The sequence below is a fragment of the Malus sylvestris genome, chromosome 9 (genome assembly GCF_916048215.2).
Source record: "Malus sylvestris chromosome 9, drMalSylv7.2, whole genome shotgun sequence".
Classification (NCBI taxonomy): Eukaryota; Viridiplantae; Streptophyta; class Magnoliopsida; order Rosales; family Rosaceae; genus Malus; species Malus sylvestris.
In genome coordinates this window covers 17,160,732-17,179,945 of record NC_062268.1, presented here as the reverse complement: position 1 = coordinate 17,179,945, position 19,214 = coordinate 17,160,732, and the positions used below count along the sequence as shown (strand labels likewise).

Below are 19,214 nucleotides of genomic sequence, written 5' to 3'. Positions count from 1 at the left end.
TTATAAGGGCACCAATTGTGTGCAAGAAGTACATTCAGAGAGTTATTGTTTGTAGGAATTTTCCCCTTACTTAAGAGATTTATTGCACCTCATTTCTCTTTCATCATTTCTGAGAATGTCTGGCCCATCCGACTGTCGTTTTGACTTGAACTTTGGTGAAGAGGCAGTTATGCCTTCACAAGACAACATATGGCGCCCATCCTTCTTATCCCATACTGGTCCTCTTACCATTGGGGACTCTGTGATGAAGAATGATATGACAGCTGCGGTGGTGGTTAGGAACCTTCTCACTCCCAAAGATAATAAACTACTTTCCAAACGGTCTGATGAGTTGGCTGTTAAGGATTCTCTGGCCCTCAGTGTTCAGTGTGCAGGTTCTGTGTCTAATATGGCCTAACGCCTATTTGCTCGAACCCGCCAAGTTGAATCATTGGTGGCTGAAGTGATAAGTCTCAAACAGGAGATCAAAGGGCTCAAGCATGAGAATAAACAGTTGCACAGGCTCGCACATGACTATGCTACAAACATGAAGAGGAAGCTTGACCAGTTGCAAGAATCTGATGGTCAGATTTTGCTTGATCATCAGAGGTTTATGGGTTTGTTCCAAAAGCATTTATTTCCTTCGTCTTCTGGGGTTGTACCGCGTAATGAAGCGCCAAATGATCAACCTTTAGTGCCTCCTCCTTCTGGGGTTCTGCCCAGTACTGAAGCTCCGAATGATCACCCTCTGGTGCCTACTCTTTCTGGGGCTCTGCCGACTGCTGAGACTTCTCATGAGCAACCTTTGTGAATGTTCCCTCTTGTTTGTTTATTTTGATTCATGTATATGTACATATTTGTAACTTATTGGAGATATCAATAAACAAGTTTTGCTTCATTTCAACGTATTGTGTTAAATACACCAAGGCCTTCTTCACTAAGTTCTTTGAATTTTTTCTTTTGTTGAAGCTTTGAGAGTGAAGCATGTATGTTGAGGTAGTGCTCCCTTAATTTCCCGAGTGAGGAAAACTTCTCGGTTGGAGACTTGAAAAATCCAAGTCACTGAGTGGTCGTGAGACTTCTGAGTATCAAGGTGCAGTAGCATATGGTAAGAGTCCCCTAAGTCTCCGGTCGAGGGAGTTGACGAATGAGGCATTTCCTTTCTAAGTGGTAGCCCAAAACTCCTCATTCATATATATTTGTTATGAAAGTTGTTAGGCCCAAAAAAGAGGAGGCTTAGGCAATTTTTTTTTTCAAATTTGTTTTTTTCGAATTTTCGAATTTTCGAATTTTTGGATTTCCGAAAAAATGTATATATATTTTAAGCTTTGGTGTTGAAGCTTTGTAAGTGAAGCTTTAAGGTTGAAGCTTTGTTGGGCACCATGAATTGATTTTGCTTTAAATTATCTTGATCAAGATAGTGTGAAGCTTTTGTGTTGAAGCTTTGTAGGTGAAGCTTTTATGGGTCAAGCTTTTGTGGGTGAAGCTTTTGTGGGTCAAGCTTTTGTGGGTCAAGCTTTTATAGGTCAAGCTTTTGTGCGTATTGTGTTAAATACACCAAGGCCTTCTTCACTAAGTTCTTTGAATTTTTTCTTTTGTTGAAGCTTTGAGAGTGAAGCATGTATGTTGAGGTAGTGCTCCCTTAATTTCCCGAGTGAGGAAAACTTCTCGGTTGGAGACTTGAATAATCCAAGTCACTGAGTGGTCGTGAGACTTCTGAGTATCAAGGTGCAGTAGCATATGGTAAGAGTCCCCTAAGTCTCCGGTCGAGGGAGTTGACGAATGAGGCATTTCCTTTCTAAGTGGTAGCCCAAAACTCCTCATTCATATATATTTGTTATGAAAGTTGTTAGGCCCAAAGAAGAGGAGGCTTAGGCAATTTTTTTTTTCAAATTTGTTTTTTTCGAATTTTCGAATTTTCGAATTTTTGGATTTCCGAAAAAATGTATATATATTTTAAGCTTTGGTGTTGAAACTTTGTAAGTGAAGCTTTAAGGTTGAAGCTTTGTTGGGCACCATGAATTGATTTTGCTTTAAATTATCTTGATCAAGATAGTGTGAAGCTTTTGTGTTGAAGCTTTGTAGGTGAAGCTTTTATGGGTCAAGCTTTTGTGGGTGAAGCTTTTGTGGGTGAAGCTTTTGTGGGTCAAGCTTTTGTGGGTCAAGCTTTTGTGGGTCAAGCTTTTGTGGGTCAAGTTTTTGTGGGTCAAGCTTTTATAGGTCAAGCTTTTGTGGGTAAAGCTTTTGTGTTGAAGCTTTTGTAGGTGAAACTTTGGAGTTGAAGCTTTTGTTGGGTACCATGAATTGATTTTGCTTCACACTATCTGGATCAAGATAGTGTGAAGCTTTTGAGAATTTGTAGTTGTCCTCCATTGATGAAGCTTTTGTTGGTGAAGCTTTGTAGGTGAAGCTTTAAGGTTGAAGCTTTTGTAGGTGAAGCTTTGGAGTTGAAGCTTTGTAGGTGAAGCTTTGGAGTTGAAGCTTTTGTTGGGTACCATGAATTGATTTTGATTCACACTATCTTGATCAAGATAGTGTGAAGCTTTTGAGAATTTGTAGTTGTCCTCCATTGATGAAGCTTTTGTTGGTGAAGCTTTTGTGTTGAAGCTTTGTAGGTGAAGCTTTAAGGTTGAAGCTTTGTTGGGCACCATGAATTGATTTTGCTTCACACTATCTTGATCAAGATAGTGTGAAGCTTTTAAGAGTTGTGGTTGAACTCCTTTGATGAAGCCCTTGTTGGCACTATAAATTGGTTTTGCTTCACACTATCTTGATCAAGAGTGTGTGAAGCTTTTCAGAATTGTGGTTGCCCTCCATTGATGAAGCTCTTGTTGACACCATAAATTGGTTTTGCTTCACACTGTCTTGATCAAGAGTGTGTGAAGCTTTTGAAAGTTGTGCTTGTCCTCCATTGATGAAGCTCTTGTTGGCACCATAAATTGGTTTTGCTTCACACTGTCTTAATCAAGCGTGTGTGAAGCTTTTGAAAGTTGTGCTTGTCCTCCATTGATGAAGCTCTTGTTGGCACCATAAATTGGTTTTGCTTCACACTGTCTTGATCAAGAGTGTGTGAAGCCTTTGAGAATTGTAGTTGTCCTTCATTGATGAAGCTTTTGTTGGCACCATAAATTGGTTTTGCTTCACACTGTCTTGATCAAGAGTGTGTGAAGCTTTTGAGAATTGTGGTTGAACTCATTTGATGAAGCTCTTGTTGGTACCATAAATTGATGAAGCTAATGTGTTCACCTCCTCCCTTTTTTTTTTTTTTTTTGAGGGGGAGAGGGGGTGCTGCAAGTTTAAAATTTGAAAACTCCCTAGCTTGTATGGAAGTTTGAAGACTTTCCATGTGGGGTTTTCTCATGGTTTGAATTTTGAATTTCGAATTTCTTTGGCCATGTTGAACCCTATAAGAATGAGAAGTTTCCACTCTTTTTCATTGTCTTCATTTGCTCATTTTGTAGTGATTTTTGGAGATAGAGTGCTCTTATAGTTGAAACAAATTCCGGTATTGCTTTGCACCATCTTCAGGTTGGTAATCTTCTCTACTAGATCACATGCTTTCATTCTTGTTGAATTGTTTGAGTGTTCATGTATTTGGTTGAGAACATAATGAACTGATTGAGCTTTTCTCCACGCCCTAGGAACTTCCTTATGTTTCGATCTTTCATGTGGTGATAGAGTTTGTTTCTATTTGTTGTAGATGTCAGAGTTTGGAAGTCCTAGTGATGGGGGCTCGCCAAACTCTAACTCTAGGTTTGAGCTTGCAATGTTGGAGTCTTCCGGGCCTTTGTTGGAGTTTTGTACAAAAAATTCAAGATTGGGTGATCCTCGCAATTGCCAAGCCTTAGCCAATACTGGTTATTCCTCCTTAATGTCATTGGGTGAGGGGGTTGTTTGTGACGCCATACCCATATTTCGCTATGAGTTCACAGCAGACCATTTAGTGCAAAACTTGTTAGATAGCGAAAAACAGCTTGAGGCCCTAAGGCAGTTATGTAGTATCCCCTGTAGTGTAGGAATGTGTTTGGTGCATCATGAAGAATTGTCCTCTGAACCACCCAAGGGTCATGTTATGTTTTATACCCAGATATTATTGACTTTAGGGGTGAAGCTGTCTTTGCACCCGTGGTTGCAACGGATGTTGTTTTTCATTGGATATGCGCCTGGGTAACTCTACCCTGGTTTTTGGGATACCTTGATCGGGTTTTATATTATTTGGATGGAATGTGGGTTAGGTTAGCCTTCCTTTCATCAATGGCGCTACTGCTATAAGATGCACCCAGTGAAAGCATGCACTGGGTATACCGAGTGTGCATGTCAGAGTGAGAGAGAGCGTATTGTCTTTGGTAAGAAAAAGGCGTACTGCACTTGGAAAAACCGTTGGTGCTTTCTTTATAATGATTGGGAGTATGCTAAAGGTGTCACGCCTGAGCGACGTGTTCCTACTCACTTCCAGACTGTAGGTTGTAATGTATCCATTGTTTGCATTATTTGCTATTTGTTGTGATTTTCTCTTGCTTCTAACATTTTTTCTTCGTGCAGTGACGCGAGGGACCATCAAGCTGTCTGGACGGGAGCTAGCTAACATAGAGAAGGTGTTGAGGGTGCCCAAAAAGGATAGACATTTGGGCAAGCTACGACCCTTATTTCGAAAGTACGGTTTCCAGCCCCTAGTGTCGAAGTGCCAGAGACGAGCAAGTAAGTTGTGTCTTTCATTTCGCCCCCTCTTTCTTTTGCAAAGTTGCATTCCTTACTTTGATTTTTCTTGTTCAGTGGAGAAAGTGGGCAAGAAAGGGGAGACTAACGCCAAGAAAGGGAAAACACCCATGTTAGTTCCCGTAGACGACATTTTGTTTCACAATGGAGCTCGTAAGCACCGGGTGAGGCTAACCTCCTAAACCTAAGTTGCAAGAGGAGGTCCTCAAGATTGCTGCCTCAAATAAGGTTGAAGCTGAGGCCATCGGGTGTGTTGTTACCATAGTTGCAAGGGAGGAGAGACGACTGTTGCCTCCTCTTCCTACCATCAATCCCATATTTCCTCCAACCATGGAGTCTACTGACCAAGAAGGTGGCCTTAGCTGTAGTCGTAAGAGAAAGTACAAGGAAGAGGTTGGCAGCATTCATTGGAAGGACTTGAAGGTTGCCATGCATCCAAGTAGTTTTAGGTATGTCAATAATTGCCTGGCAGGACGTCGATCCACTATTGATGAGCTTGGCGAGCCACTAGATGAGAATGAATCAGATCGTGATCGGATGATGAGGCTATCTTCTTATGTAAGTGTTACTTTGTCATTTCTTTGCTTTCTCCCCTCTTTTTCCTGGTAGTGACGATTATCTTGTCATGTAGGTCATGACCGAGTACGATGACAGATTACGAGAAGTCGAGTGGTACAAGGCAAAGTTTAAAGAGAATAAGCAGCTTGTGAATGACGCCAGAAAAACGAGTAAAACTTTGGCTGATGCCATCCGCCTTAAGGATGAAAACTTTGAGAGTTTGAAGAGGCGGAATGGTGAGAACGTGAGGCTCAAGAAACAATTGGAAGTGACTAAGGAACAGTTGGAGACAACCATCCTTGAGGTTTCCAAGGTTAAAGAGGAGTTGGATAGTGCCTTGGTTGAGGTTTCTGGGCTGAAGATGAGTATCCCAACTGAGAGGGATGCTGCTGTGCAAGAGTTCTTAGGTTCCCAGGCCTTTCACGATGCTTTTAGACCTCTTACATCCGAGCGGCTAATTTTGAGAAAAGGAAATGGATGGCCGTCCTTGAGCATTATGACAATGGAAGCATTATCCGAAAGTACCGTGATGAAATGGATGAGTACCGATAAAAGGGTGAAGCCTTCGTCCTCGTAGTTGATCCTAATAGTGATGATGACTCTGATAATGAGGCTAGTATCAGTGAGCAGTCTCAGGAGAGTGAGGATGGTCCTGGATATGCTAAGGAAGGTGGTGATGACGATAGGGTTAAAACGCAGAGTGATATTGTCAGGGGTTCGGCCTCAGATGAGGATGACTCGTAGTTCCTTCTTTTTTTGCATGTACTCTGGATGTACGAGTTTGTTGTTTGTGTGGCATGTGCCATGTATTCTGGATGTACTAGTTTGTTGTTTGTGTGGCTTGTGCCATGTACTCTGGATGTACTAGTTTGTTATTTGTGTGGCATGTGCCATGTACTATGGATGTACTAGTTTGTTGTTTGTGTGGCATGTGCCATGTACTCTGGATGTACTAGTTTGTTTTTAATTACCAAGTATTTGCACTATCATTGATGAATGCCTGGCTATGTTTGAGCAAATCCTTTGTTTAGATATAAGCCATAACTTGGATGTACTAGTTCTGTCCAGTACTGTTTGTTTATTTATATAGTCTTGTTGACATATACTTAGACTTGATTTCCTGTTAGAAGCATTCATGTCGAAGCTTTGAACCCGAGTGTTTCATTGCTAGGAATGTAATAGGATTAAGACTGAGTTGTCTAAATCACCTCTTTATTGAATTCATGCCAAATAGTCTTCGTTACATAGGATGCCGAACGGCTGAAGCTTAACACTTGTACAATGTGAATTTACTTGTAATAGTACTTCAAGTGATTAGCGTTCCATGGATAGCCAATGGTCTTGCCATCAGAGCTTTTAAGCTTGTAGGACCCAGGGTGACTGATGCTAACAACTTCAAACGGTCCATCCCAGTTTGGACTAAGTGTTCATTCACTCGGGACTCTGTCGCAGAGTAATCTTTTCTTCAATACCCAGTCCCCTACTTTGAAAAAACGAGGTTTGACCCTGGAGTCATAGTAGTTGGAGATGCGCTGCTTGTAGGCGACATTCCTCAAGTGAACCTGGTTTCTGTGTTCCTTGACTAGATCTAAGTTGAGGGTAAGTTGTTTGTCATTTTCACTTTGCATGTAGTTCTGGACTCGGAACGTTCCTTGCTCAAGCTCAACTAGGACAACTGCCTCTGTACCAAAGGCAAGTGAGAATGAGGCTTCTCCTGTTGATGTTCGATACGAAGTGCGATATAACCAAAGAACTTGGGGTACAAATTCTAGCCAACAACCTTTAGCCTTGTCCAAGCTGGTTTTCAAAGTTCGCTTGATTATTTTGTTGATGGCTTCAACTTGTCCATTAGACTGGGGATGAGCTGGGGAAGCAAAACATAAGTTAATGTTGAACTTAGAGCAGAACATCCTGAACTTATTGTTGTCAAACTGTCGCCTGTTGTCAGTGACTATCGCATTGGGAATGCCGAATCTGCAAAGGATGTTCTTCCATACGAAGTCTTCTATTTTTGCCTCAGTAATGGTTGCCGAGGGTTCTACTTCAGCCCACTTTGTGAAGTAGTCAACTGCAACAATTGCATAGCAGACCTTGCCCTTCCCTACAGGCATTGGGCCGATCAAATCAAGTCCTCATTGGGCGAAGGGCCAAAGGCTGATCATGGGAATGAGCGGCTCGGGATGGGAGTGAGGAATAGTTGCGTAGTGTTGACACTTATCACATGAATAGGATATTCTGATGGCATCTTGGTGGAGTGTTGGCCAGTAATATCCTTGGCGAAAAGCTTTGTGTGCTAGGGATCGAGATCTAGCATGATCTCCGCAGACTCCTTCATGTATTTCCCGAAGGATAGTTTCCGCCTCTGCAGGCGTAAGGCATCTTAGGTATGGTAGGTTAAAACCCCGTTTGTAGAGTTGGTCATTAATGATCAAGTAACGGGTAGCCTTATATCGAATCTACTTAGCTTGGACTTTGTCATTTGGAAGGGTGCCATGAGCAATGAATCTATAAATCAGGGTAATCCAACTATCCCTCTGTTGTAAGTTACACACTTTCGCAGCCATGGTGCTTGGTGCTGCCAACAATTCGACTTGAATTTTTCTCCCAATCTTATCTTCCACCACTGAGGCGAGACGAGCCAAAGTATCTGCATGACTATTTGCCGCTCGAGGAATTTAGGTGATCTGGTAGTGGAAGTGCTGGAGCAACAATTGTGTTTGTGCCAGATATGCTGCCATAGAGCTATCCTTAGCATCAAAGTTGTTGGTGACTTGGTTAACCATCAATTGGGAGTCACTGAAGATATCAATTCGTTTAACCCCAAGGTGTTTGGCCAAACGTAAGTCTGTTAAGAGGGCTTCATATTCGACCTCATTGTTCGACGCCTTAAATTTGAAACGAATAGCATACTTCATCGCCACTTTGTCAGGGGTCGTAAGGATTAGTCCTGCTCCACAACCCTTTTGGTTGGACGAGCCATCAACATATAGACTTCATGTTGGGGCCGTTGGTTATATTTTCTGAGCTTCCGAGGGTAATGAAACCACTTCTTTAGTCGTAGAAACAATGTCAATAGGATATATGAAGTCGGCGATGAAGTCTGCCACTGCTTGGCCCTTCTCAACTGGCTTTGGTTGGTAAGAGATGTCAAACTCACCCAATGCTATCGCCCATTTGATCATTCGCCCGGAAGTGTCAGGACTGTCGAAGATGATGATTGGTAAGCACGATGATGGAGTGTGCTTGGAAGTAAGGGCGAAGTTTTCGAGCAGACATGACCAATGCTAGAGCCAATTTCTCAATGTTGGAGTATCGTGTCTCTGCATCTTGTAAGGCCTTGCTAGCGTAGTAGACAGACCGTTCGACATTACCATCATTTCGAATGAGAACGGAACTTACTGCTGAAGCTGATACCGACAGATAGATAATGAGAGTGTCACCAACCTTGGAGAGCAGAGAGGCTTTACTTATGTAGTCTTTGAGGTTCTTGAATGCCTCAACACATTCATCAGTCCATGTAATGTACTTCTTACTTCCCTTAAGTGCTTTGAAGAAAGGAGCACATCTGTCTGTGGCCTTAGAGATGAACCTAGTTAAGGCTGCCACCTTGCCAGTAAGGCTCTGGATGTCTTTTGAAGTTACCGGTTCCTTCATGTCGATGATTACTTTGATCTTCTCGGGATTAGCCTCAATGCCTCGTTGGCTTATCATGAAACCTAAGAATTTGCCAGAGCCTACACCAAAGGCACATTTGTTGGGGTTCAACCTCATTCGATACCTCTTTAGAATGGTGAAAGTTTTAGATTGGTTGGTGATGTGTTGGTCAGCATGTTTGCTCTTGACTAGCATATCATCAACGTAAAGTTCCATGCTCTTCCCAATCTGTTCGGCGAACATTGAATTGACCAGTCTCTGATAAGTCGCTCATGCATTCTTTAAGTCGAAAGGCATGACTTTATAGCAATATAGTCCTCTGTCAGTAGTGAAGGCTGTGTGTTCTTGGTCCAGAGGGTTCATGAGGATTTGGTTGTATCCTGAGTAACCATCCATGAAGCTCAGAAGTTCACACCCTGCCGTAGAGTCTATAAGTCTGTCTATGAGAGGAAGAGGAAAACTATCCTTCGGGCATCCTTTGTTTAGGTCGGTGTAATCGACACATATTTTCCACAAGACCTTTTGGAGCAGGAGACTTTCCTTGGTCGGATTCTTCTTAACAAGGACAACATTTGCTACCCACGTTGGATAATTGACTTCGCAGACGAAGCCTATGCCTTTGAGTTTTTCAACTTCTGCCTTCATTGCCTCGTACCGTTCAGCGCCATAAGATCTTCGTTTCTGTCTCACTGGCTTGGTCTTGAGGTCAATACTTAAGCGATGACAGATGATATCGGGAGAGATGCCTGGCATGTCCTCGTATGACCAGGCGAAGACCTCAGTGTTCTCTTACAAAAGAGAGATCAATGCCAACTGAATGAGTGATGACAAGGTAATGCCAATCTTCACCATGCGATCCGGATAATCTTTTGAGATAAAGACCTTCTCCAACTCTTCACCGGGTTGTGCTTGTTGGGTGAAAGAGTCATCTCGAGGATCGTCGGGTTGACTGTTGCCACCGTGAATATCCAAGTTGACTTCGTCTGGGCTGGTCTTTATGACTTGGTTATGTATAGAAATGGTTTCCTTGGGCACATGCAGGTGTTGTTGCTTGACCAAAGTGTTGTAACATGATCGTGCACTAAGTTGATCTCCTTTGATGTAACCATTGCCATAGGGGGTTGGAAATTTCATCAACAACATATGTGTGGATACCATGGCCTTAAGATCATTGATGTCTATGCGTCCGAAGATGACATTGTATGTCGTTGGGCAATCAACCACCAGGAAGTTAGTGGTAATGGTAGCTGTGTAAGGGCCTGTACCAATGGTGAAAGGTAAGTGTATGCTCCCCAAAGGTTACACGATATCACCGAAGAAGCTTATCAAATGGGAAATCGAGCGATCGAGCAAGTTTTCAGCTACATTAAGTGCCCTGAAAGCTTCAGCAAATATGATATTGACCGAAGCCCCCGTGTCTACCAGGATTCATCGTACTTCAAAGTTGGCTATGTGAGCTTCCACGATCAGTGGGTCGTTGTGAGGGTAGATGATACCTCTTTCTTCCTCAGGGTAGAAACATATTGGATCCCAGTTAGGCTTTTGATGCTTACCTCCTCTGATGTCTTCCACGTGAAACACTTGGTGGCCATACCTTAAAGCTCGTTCGCTATTTTTCATGGCCCTGTTGGAAGATTTAGATATGGGTGTGCCACCACTTATGGAACATATCACATTCACCTGGCGTTGGTTACGGTTACCCTTTGGAGGGTGAATGAGGAATTGATCAATTTTTCCTTCATGTGCCAAAGCTTCAATATGGTCACGAATTGTGATACACTTCTCGCCGTCATGGCCGTTATGCTCGTGGTAACAGCAAAATGTGCCCGTGTTCTTCGTGGGCTTGTAATCCGGGTGCCTTGGCTTTGGCTTCGGTATCAGGTGTGCTATGTTAGGGTAAATGGCCATGCATGTGGCGTTCAAAGGTGTGTATGCCTCATACCTTGGGGTAGGGGCTGTCCTGACACATGCTTGACCTACTGTGTTGATTGCCTGAGGTCGAGGATTATCATGGCGATACCCTTGGTTATTGCGGTAGTGTTCCTTACTCTTTTTACTAAAATAAGACTGGTGAGGATGGAAATCTTTCCTTTTGCCCTGAGATTGATATGTCTGTTGACTTGGAAAAGTATTAAGTAAGGCAAGGGGAGGCACCGCTGCCGTTTGGAAGGTCGAGGTCTTCTCATTTGGTTGGATCTGGCTTCCACTCCCTACTTGCTGATAAAGGGTGGTTGTGGAGGGTTTCCCTTGATATGTCTTTGCCTCGGCGGAGGCATGGTTGTAAGCCTATGCCATCACCTCAGAGTAAGTCTTCCAAGTGTTGGCATTGATCATGTACTTGAAGAAACAATCACGTAGGCCTTGAGGGCGGTATTGTCATCTGTCTCAGCGCAGTGAGAATACTCATGGCTGAAACGACCAGCATACTCTCGTGGTGACTCGTCCGGCTTCTGGCAAATAGTGTACAAGTCATCTACAGAATGCAAGCAATCGGTCTAGAAGATGTGTTGAGAGACAAACAGTTTCCTCAGTTCCTCAAATGAGTCTACTGTCTCAGGTGGAAGACATCAATACCAGTTTAGAGCTCCGTCAGAGAGGGTGGAGGGAAAGAGAAGACATCGCTCTTTGTCGATGTGCATCTGATATGCCATGGTGGACTCAAAGAGGTTAAGGTGTTCAATTGGGTATTCCCTTCTAGTATAGAGTTGTAAACCAAGCTTTTGTTTTGTCTTTGCTTGAATGGGGTGTCGAGGATCCTCCTTGTGAGAGGGCCAGGCTTGGGTTGGTTCCAGTCAGGTATCTCGGCCTGACATTCGGCCTTCAACTTGTTTACTTCCTCAAGAAGCTGTAGGACAATGAGGTCCTGAGTGGAGTCATGTACCACTGGTATTTTCTTTCGTAAGTCTCCATCGCCTCTTGGAAGTAGGAAAGTTTGAGCAAAGGCGTGTGATTTTTCCTTGGACTCGATGTACTGACTTCTAGGGCAAGTCTGTCGGAATACCTCAGAGTCCCATGTACCTTCATGTTCCTCTGTGACCTGTCGTTCCTTCCCTAGATTGGCAGCTGGCCTGGGTCGTGGGAGGGGACCGAGTATTTCAAGAACCCTTGGGTCATTGATCTTCGAGCATATGTGGAGGGGATTCTCTCGACGTTGCTTTAGGAAGTCTCGGCAATCACGATACACGGCTTTCGATCCTTCCAACCCTTCTGCCAGGAGGTGTCTTCCTCCACTTCTCCTGCTTCGGGTTGAAACGGCTGGGTTGAGAGAAGTATCATATTGATTAATGTTTTGATGATTAGCTCGCTCCTCATCAGGGATACCCATGTCGAAGGAAAGTGACCCTCCGTGTTGGGGGGCACCCAGTGTTGGAAATGTGCCCTAAAGCCAATCATGTGATGATACTTTACGGACATTTCACATGTTAAACTAATCTAGTTTTACATATAAAGGGCATACATTATTGTTTGAGCCGTCTCATATAAATGTTATATGCTTAAACAATAAAGTCCAAGGAATTTGTGATTGGGAGAATGTAATCTAATGAAGTTAGATTCTTGAGACCATTCTTTCGTAGACACATCCTAAACGTTCCTGATCATAGGATTGCCAATTGGGCATTGACAGTCCGTCAAGATCGGTACGTACTATGTCTTCTCTCAGGGAGAGTGATTAGTCTCGAATCATTGGTGTGTGTGACATCAAGACAAGTGCGGTAGGTGCTCAATAGAGAATGAGTTCACTGAACGCGATCAACGAAGAGTTCTCATATTCCATGTCACATGAGAACTCATGGTTGGGATAATGCAAAGTAGTCCTTTGACCTGAGGCATCATAGTTGTCTTGTGGTTAAGACCTTGATCTTTGATTATGTCAAAGTCATCCCACCAGGAGGGTGTCCACGGCATCGTTGGGGTCAAGCCGCTTAGCTATGGAGACAAGTGAATGCGCAACAAGGGATCTCTAACCTTCAAACCGTTTAAAGGAGAATACTCTCTGATATGATTTGAATCTCTGGCCAGAGTATGAATGAGATTAGGGAATGCGTTCCGAATCACATTCAAGGTAATCATATAAGCACAAGACACACATTGGATAGTAGACATGAGAAAATAAACTATCAAACCAAACAATGTGGTCAAGAGTATTAGATTAGAGAAAGACCGTATTGCATTTGTAATCCCAGACTGAATAGGTTCTCCACCTCTTCTGATTAGCTTGGGTAACCATGACATACGGCTAGGTGTCACTCATGGTTTGTGGAAGCCCTAAACGTGTGTAATCACTAAAGGGAGAATTGAAAATAGTTTCAATTCACAATCGATGTAAAATGGTTTTAATCGCCCACTACCTCGCTAAAAGGAACCTAATGGATCGTACACCGTGTAAGGTAGAGATGGACGAAATAAATGAAATGAGTAAGATTAATTGAATGGTTTAATTATTTATGGCAAGGATTAATTAATATGTTAATTAATCAAACGAATAAGTTCGTTAAAGACTACGGGATAGTTTTGGACCTTAAGGCCCAATGGGCTTCGAACGTCAAGCCCATTAACTTAAGTTGTATGACAATTTAATGAATAAAGATTCATTAAAGCCCAAAAGCCTAAAAATCCCTAAATGGCCAGCCATGATGAAATGAATTAGGGTTTTGGTTGTTTAGGTCACTTAAAGAAGTGACTATATAAATGATTTTATAGCCAAATATTCATTAAGTGAAATAAGGGTTTATTTTTGGGGAAAATGGGTGAGAATTGTCTCTCCATTTTCTCTCTAAAGAGGCCAACACCTTGGAGGTGATTAGCTAGTCATCTAATCCTCCAAGGTCACTCATTCATCATCCAATCTCTCCTTGGTGTAGAGACTTAGAGGTTCTCAATTTTGGGAACTTGGAGAACCTATTCTTCCATCCAAATCCATGGATCTAAGAAGCAAGGAATGAAGGCCCTATCTCTTTGGGTGATTAGCCTTTGCTTATGCAAAGAGGAATCTACAAAGGTATTAATTTCAACTCACTTATTTTTGAGTTGATTATTGGTTCACCAATCTACTAGGCTTTGAATTTCATGGTCATGTTTTGTTTTTGAGTACATACAAGCATGATTCCGCCTTTTAATTGTTAATTGCATGCTATATGATGTTGCTCAAATGAACATGTTTTTCAAAATAATTCCTTCAAGTGGTATCAGAGCCTAGGTCTAGTAGTTGGTGAATCCTTTTGGGTTTTGTAGTTCATAGTATGTGATCTAAAAGTTGTAATTGTTACAAGCTTTATTCTTGCTTCTTTGAAAGTAAATTTTGTTGGAAAATTTGCTATCTCAAATGTTGTAGATGTTGTTCATATGAGCATGAATATTGGAGCTAAAATTTGGTGCCATGCTTTTGGGAAAATTCGGCCAAAATCAAAGGGTGAATTTTTGGGTTCTTGTTTGACTTGTTAAAAGTGTTTTAATGTGTTCTTTGGAACCCCTAAGTACCCTAGTTTGGTTAGATGTTATTTCCCTTAAGTAAGAATGGTTTTGGAATGTTTTTGGGTGGAAAAAGTTCATGGAAAAATTTGGGTTTTTCATGGATGTTCTTCATTGTTCTTGATGTTCTTGCCAAGAACAAAAAGGTTTGGTGTTTTGATTCAAAGTTTTGATTTATTTCTTAAAGTATATGTGATATGTTTTTAAATGATTTATCATGTATTTAAAGTGTTAATTATTTGTATAAATGATGATTGAAATAATAATGATTGAATTATTTCATAAACATATCCTTTTACATACACTTGCATGTTTTTTGACAAAACTTACAAATCAACACACACACCACTCTTATCCTCTCCCTAAAACAGGCCACTCCCTCAAAGGGAGTACTTTTGGGGCTTTTATGCAATTACATAAAGTTTTGATACTTTTGTGTATTTGCACTTTGGCCCAAAAGTTTACGTTTTTACGTTTAGGTCCAAAAACGCTAAAGGACAAATTGTTTTGATCCTTTAATGATGTTTTTGCATTATTAAAAGTTTGGGTTCTAGTTGTATTTACATGAAGTTGTGACTTTTGTGTATTATACAAAGTGACCCCAAAAGTTTTTGTTATTGCAATATGGCCCAAAAGTTGAGGTTAATTGCATGATGGCCCAAATAGGATGAGAACAAAATTGTTTTGTCTCTTTAAATGAGAATTGGATTTTCATTTTGTTTAGCTCCATTTAAATCAATCTTATGGATACAAAAACCAAATGAAAATGTTGCATTCATTAATTAGTTAAAGTGTTAATTAATTAAAGGGTGATTATGAACCTAAGCCTAATATAATTGAGCTATGTGAAAGGCGTTTCAAATTTGTTTGAACCATGGGAATGTGTAGATTAAATTTTGGTTGTAATTTGATTTGATCAAATGTTGTAAAAGGGCTTAAGCTCTTCTTTACTTTAAAGTAATTTGTTATATGCAAATGTTGTAATGAGCATAAGCTCACCTTTACTTTGAAGTACTTCTTTCTTGCTTTATATGATATGCATGAAAATGAAGTAGTTGGGTCCAACGCCCATAAGACAACACGCCTTAATGTGATTAAACGCGTAACTAAAATCAATCACCATTCCTAGACCGAGATTCAACACAAGGCTCGTGTTGAATCTAAACAAAGGTTCATAATCATCCTTAGGCCCTAAGGCAACTATGTAGTCCATCAAATGAATGCAAAGTTTACGTTAGTAGTATCATATACTCTTGCTTTAAAAATCGTTTTAAAAGCATAGTGGGAGTATTATGTACAACTAAAACAATGAGATGGACCAATAGTTGTAATAGGACCAAAATTGTTTTAATAGAGATTAAAATGTATATATGTGATGAGACCTAAAACCCTCAACCAAACCAATATTAAGTTGATAAGCGGATAGTGCTTAGAACACTCTTTCGTGGCCTTCCACCGTGGTGGGATCCAATCGTTTATGACTTGTACACCGGCTTCACCCTATCATGGGGGAGTACAAAGTGCATGCTTATACTCAGGAGGAATCCATATACATATGATGAGGTGAGTGTAGGCAACGAGGATAGCTATATATCGTATCATCGTGAGGCTATTCTTGAACCCCTTCACACACTAAGCATGGTGGGAAGAACTTAACTAAGTGCAATGGAACCAATATCATATCATTGTGAGGTTACATTCTCTAGAGGCCAAATAAGATGGGTACTTGCATGAGTTGCAAATGAGTAAGCGTACTCTCTCATTATTATTGTTGCTAGCCATATATCGTATCATCGTGAGGTGGGCTTGGTAATAGTGAGCCTCCCATAACCTACTAGGAGTTTCATCCAAAACTCTCGAATTCCTATGAGGGATATGGAATTTGCCAAAAATAGTGGGTGGTGCTATTTTGATTTAAAGACCCGAATCAAATGGCTTAAAATCAACCAATTTATATTCGTTATGTATTTGTTTACCAATATATTTGCAAACGCTATCCAACACTTGACAAAACCGAATGTTTTAGTTTCCGGACTTAGGTACCACAATCCCAAAGAATGTCTTAAAAGGATTGCATATGTATCTAAGTAGTCTCATCCTCACAATCTTCCTATTGATAATGTATCATTAGAAGAATATGTTAGAAAAGGTCTATCATAAAGAGGACAACACTTTTAATGTCATAATTCTTCAATTACAATTTGTTGTATGAAGAAATAGGAGTTGCTTTGAACAACTCTTAGTCAATGCAAACACTTAGTGCTTGTTTCTTTGTTAAATGAACAAAGAACTTGAGAAGAAAGCACAAAGGCATGAACACTTAAATGTGCCATAATTCTTCATTTACAAATTGTTGTATGAAGAAATGAGAGTTGCCTTGTACAACTCTTGAAGGTTTGTAATTATGTTTAGAACATAATGGTTGGTTGACAAAAATAGTCCATTAACATGGACTTATGATGATTTTGAATCATTGAATGTTGAAGTGATAAACCACTTAAACGAGACGGAAACTAGGCAAGGACTTCACCTTTGTTTCCCTATCCTAATCGTTCACTAAGTTTATTGTAAACTATATAGTGAACAATAACCACATACTCTCCAAAATGTTTGATGTGTATAACACAATTGAAAAAGGTTTCAAGAGAGATAGTGGGAGTTTAGGGACCATGACTAATGTAGTCAAAGGTGAAAGTCAAATAAAGAAGATAAATAACTCCAAGGGAACAAACTTTCTTTATGAAAGGATGGATATTGGAAGGGGTATTTGCAAGAAATGTCTTGCAAGTGTCAAGGACACACCTTTCGAAGGTGTTGTAAATTGTTCTTGAATAGTTCAAAACAGTTGGTTCTTCTACTTGAATGCATGATTCTGTATTAGTGACTATGTTTTACAATCGTTGTAAAAGTGTGGCTAATAAGAAGTAGAAGATAAATGAGAAAAGAGAAAGTACTTCACATTCGAAACGTGAATCAAATGTAGATCTCTGCGAAAGCAGATGGTACTTACTTCCTCATATGAACTACCAAAGAAATTGGAAAAACATAGATTGTCTTTGTATTCCAATTTTAAGGAACTAAATTCAGTCACTATGTGAAATGGATAAATGTTTTGTTTGACAAAACAATGTTCTTTATTAATCAATGATTGGATTATGGTAATCTAATTAATTATCTCTATAGTAGAGATAATATGGTGGTGTTAACTGTTTAGAAAATAATGATGCTTAAAACCCAAAAGGTTGCAAGGTAGTGACTAATCCCAACTAAAGTTGTGATACCTCTAAAACATAAATTACGAGTTGGTCATAAATGGACGTTTTGGATCGTTAGATCCGGATCCAATACCTTCTTGTTAAAATTGTATGGAGGCGAAATGTTCGAATCTTTATTCTTTTGGAAAGAAGAAAGAATCACAAAGTTGTTGAGGTTAATTCACTTAAATGTTAGTGACACTTGTCCACAAACATAATACTACTCATGTTGGATAACATTCACCGAAGATCACTCTCGGTTGGACTATAGTTTATTTTGAATAAACACAAGTCCGAATACTTTGCAAAATGTTTCAAAGAATTCAAGTAATGTAAGTTGATGAGTAAGACATCTAAAGTATGTACCTCCTTAGATTTGATCCAAGGAAAGATAACACTTTAGATAAGTTTCCTTGAAAGATATCAAGGAAAATAGCATCATAAGATAATGTATTTCTCCATTAGGAGAAGAACGAACTCGAATAAGATTTAGTTCGTTAGATGTTATCTATTACCCATATATAGGATATATACTTCTAAAAACAATATGATTGTCAATGAGAAGATCTTCCAATATTTTCATGACTCCATAAGATGTAGTTGGAAAAGAAAGACAAATCTTAAGCATGTTAAAGATTTGGGGTTGTGTGCTAACAAGCAATATTTGTTTGATAATAATCTTGTAGGATATCCTTAAAATAACTTTTGGATATCGCTTCTATAAACCAACTAACAAATGTTGTTTTGTTGGATAGTTCATTGTAATTCTACAATGTGATTTGCCTAAAAGCAAATGAACGAGAGATAGAACTCAAAGAATGGGTTCTTTGAGAGACAAGAAAGTAATCAACAAATATAACAACCTAGTTCCTATACCACAAGCTCCAAGGTAGTCGATAAGGATTTAAAAACCGTCTCAGTTGAATGGTTTTGAATTTTATGACTATGTCATAGAGTTGCACCTCTTAATTCGAAAGAAATAAGAATGAAAATCCTTATGACTACATTGAGTGCATATACGATATATACTCAAGGAAATGGTAAAGTACCATTTGACTCGAAATAATGAAACCTTCAAAGCTAATTGGTAGCTTAAGGTGACTACAATCAAATAGAATGGTTGACTTTAAAGGAACCATTTTTGACGTAGTCTTAGTTTCAATTAATTTGAAGATTGCTAACTACAACTAAATGGTGATTCAATGTTTGGACATAATATGGGTTTCCGAAACCATTATTAAGATAGTCTTGATAATATATGTCTAAAACTATAAATCACAAGACATGTAAGTTGTAGAGATCCATCCATCATGGATCTTAGCAAGTTAGTGGGAGCTATTTGCATTTTATGAGAAAAGGATCAAATCGTTTGATTTATCATAAAGATGTAAATGAATCTTTTGTTTACTAGTTTTACAAAAGATTAGTGGGAGTTAATCATGTTCCTAAAATTTAAATATATATGATATATTAATTTTGGAAATGAAAAGAATACTTCTTCGTTAAAGTTATGACTTTAAGCATTCTATAAACGATAGAATGTATATGGGAGATATAGTCTATATACATGGGATGGAAATCTAT

General features: G+C 39.9%; 1 pseudogene; it reads left to right on the top strand.

Moving 5' to 3' along the window:
* Positions 1–4,290: 4,290 nt before the first annotated feature.
* On the top strand, positions 4,291–5,997 carry LOC126583427 (uncharacterized; annotated as a pseudogene).
* The last annotated feature ends 13,217 nt before the right edge of the window (positions 5,998–19,214 follow it).